The 3,413-nt window shown below is 36.0% G+C and overlaps 1 pseudogene; it reads left to right on the top strand.

The window, feature by feature from the left end:
- Positions 1–933: 933 nt before the first annotated feature.
- LOC115985437 lies at positions 934–3,161 on the top strand (annotated as a pseudogene).
- The last annotated feature ends 252 nt before the right edge of the window (positions 3,162–3,413 follow it).

Here is a 3,413-nt window from a genome sequence, read left to right as displayed (position 1 = left end):
GTCTCGAGGGGGCATTTGTAGAGAGGGAAAATTCCCGACCTATCACAAGTTGACACGTCACATTATCAAGTCCACAAAATACAGCCAATTACAAAGCACCACGTACTGCTATTAGGTTTTGCTATCACTATTCAGAAGCCAACAGAAATTTGCCAAGTGTCATGCAAAAACCAATCACACATCAGCGCACGTGTAAGCGACGACACAAGCAACCTCGCACGTGTAAGCGACGACACAAGCAACCTCGCACGTGTAAGCGATGACTTAAGCGGACCAATCAGGCTGTGACATATGCCACCAATCAAGCTCCGCCACGTGTCGCTCACCCAGCCCCAAACTCCTATAAATAGAAGCCTTCCTGAGACATTCAGGAGGACCAGAATTCAGAAGTGAAAAAGCTTTGCGAAGATCAAGCCTCAAAACCTTCAAGAATTTCAAGAACTTCAACCCCAAAATTGGAGAACATTCGAAGCAAAATCATCCAGATCATCTGCCTAGATCCTAAAGTTTGCGGGAATCAAGCTAAAAGTGTCTGAAAACATCAACAAATCACAAATTAGTGAAGCTCAACAGATTCAAGCCTCTAAAGCACCGAGGAACTTCCACCACAAACCTTCGAAGACAAAGAATGCACAAAGAACATGAAGAACATGAAGAACGCGAAGAACAAAGGATTTCTAAACAAGCTCATAGCTAGAGATTCATTGTAATTCTGTTTCAGCAATCTTCGATCCATCCCTCAACCAAATTGAAGGATATTTTGTGTTCAAGTCAAAGCCACATTACCATAAATCCAATCAATAAGTCTTGCAAGGAGATCGAATCAGAGGATCACTCTTTTGTAATTTCAGAGAATTGTACCACACAATCATCAATACAAATTCACATTTGTGAAACTATTTTACTTGTTTGATTTATTTCAAACCGAGAAATTTAGTCGCTTACACATGGAATCGGTCATTTAGAGGGTTACCTAATGTTGATGATGGGAAGGATGACTTTGACTCAGAAGAGCATGAAACTCATTCCACGGTGCTGGATAAGTTGCTAGCCTGGGAGAAGCTATATGATGAAGTAAAGGTATGTTGCAGTATTTCTTTTTGCTTTGTTTTTTCACACTTTGTCCTGAAAAAAAGCTGTACCTAGTGTGGTTCCATTTTACATGAACTGATTATTAATTTTTTGCTTAATTATATATTTTGATTTTATAGAGACCTTTAACCCTTTAAGATGATTGAAGTTCTTAAAATGACCAGTGATAAAATACAATCCTTGGCACATTCATTTTGGAAAAATGGCTCCAGCTGTTATATTGTATTTCTATTGTTGTTTTTGTGTGTGTGCAACTTGCTAAATTTATGGGCCTTCACATGTATGTTTGAGCATTTCTTGAGTATAAGTAATGGAGATTTTATTTAAGTTGATAAGAATTGGTGCACGTAGATAATCTTCTAGTTATTACATCTAAAAAATAAAAAATAAAAACTTCTAGTTATCTCAGCTTGCTTGTCAATTTGTCATGAAGTTGGTGATGTGCTTTAGGGGTATGATGCACAATTTGAGTCAAACGGATAGAGAGGTTGGGAATCCAAGGTAGGATTTGGCTGAAACATCAATTTATTATTTTAATTATCTCTAAAAAACTCTAACCAAAGAAATTACTAGCTACTTTGTCAAATTTAGGCCAAACTCACAACAACACCATCACCAATGATTCTATCTAGTAGGTCCACTATTTGCAACATTACTCGAATGCATGTGTGAATGTAATGAAGAATTTTTATTTTTATTTTTAAAAAAGAACCCAAACTGAATGGTGCTGAAACTTTACTAGTAGATTTTTATTATTGGCATATGTATGGCCTTGTTATTTAATATTTTTATTTTTACCATCTACAACTTATGCAACCTTCTATCCTTAATTTTGAGGGCTTGAGTGTCTAGTTGCTAATCTTCAGGCTTTGATGTTACAACTTTAAAAGTTTGAATTTGGATGCATATAGATTTCTTGTCTTAGTTATGTGTTTCTTGTCAATGAAGATGGGAAGAGTGGGATGTTGCCACCAAGGGTAGAGGGGAGAATTTGATAAATACTTGCTATTTGTTGCAATCCATAGTTGCCCATTTTGAAAAGGACACAGTGAAAAGTGGAGAGGAGAAGTAGGACCAGTCCAAACTTGATCTAGGCACTTAAATTTTGTTTCTTGAATATGTTACTCTGTCCTTTTTTGCTAAGATATTGATCAAAGGAGAGGAGTAGATGAGGCCCAAGCCCACTCCAAAGAAGTTTTTTGGTTCATAGGGTAACCTTGTGAGCCTGAGGGTAGTATACTTTTGCTCCTGATTGAAATAAAATGACTTTACAGAGAAATAATCAAAAAGAGAAAAAAAGAAAAAAGGAAAAACAATGATTCTGCAGACAAATGCTACATTATTGATGTGCTTTGATTAGATTATATGCATATGTTAATTCTTAACTCTTTGACCTTTTGTTTGGCTGATATAGGATAGTTCGCTTGTGTTCAGTAAATATAATATTTTTTGTCGATATTAACTTACGCATATATCTTTATGGAAATTTTTTTGTTCACTAAAAGTGTTGCTTCTGTAGTGCATTTATTTATAATTTTATTACAAAGTAATCATATACATTACTTATAAACTGTCTTCTTTGGGGTTGAATGCTGCTGGATAGGCAGGTGAGCTTATGAAATTTGAATACTAGAAGAAGGTTGCTTCACTGAACAGGCATAAGAAACAAGGTACCAACTCTGAAGCATTGGAGAAAGCAAAGGCTGCAGTGAGTCATCTTCATACAAGATACATTGTTGACATGCAATCCTTGGATTCAACAGATGAATGAGTTGGAACAAGATAAGTACTTACAGAAGATGGGGCCAGATGAGTTGGAACAAGATGAGACAGAAGATAAACCTCAAAACTATCTCATTGCGGAAAAACAGTTTGCGATAGATGTATCGAAGAAGAGGTTGGAAGAGGAGGAGGAAGCCTATGAGAGGCAGTGCATTCAGGTGAGGGAGAAGACTTTAACAAGTCTAAGATCTCACTTGCCAGAACTCTTTAGAGCATTGTCAGAGTTTGTGCGTTCATGTTCAAAAATGTATAGAAGCTTGCAGTCCTTATCACGTCCTCAGAATTAAAGTCAGAGCTCATCATGAGAATGTTTTATAAGCCTTGTATAATTTTTTCATTTGTATTAGGAGTGTGTTACATTACAATTCTTGCAATATTTATTTGGGATGAGCTCTGAGAATCATATATGGTTTTGTTACATCAAATTGAGTTTTGACATAATGTTATTAGTTCCTTGCCAACCAAAAGACTTATTATATGTTCTTTTACTTTATTTATAAAGGTGACACTATGGTACCACTCTTTATTCCTCTCCCTTT

Source organism: Quercus lobata, chromosome 4, assembly GCF_001633185.2.
Source record: "Quercus lobata isolate SW786 chromosome 4, ValleyOak3.0 Primary Assembly, whole genome shotgun sequence".
NCBI classification, from domain to species: Eukaryota; Viridiplantae; Streptophyta; class Magnoliopsida; order Fagales; family Fagaceae; genus Quercus; species Quercus lobata.
This window is presented reverse-complemented; position numbering and strand designations above follow the sequence as displayed.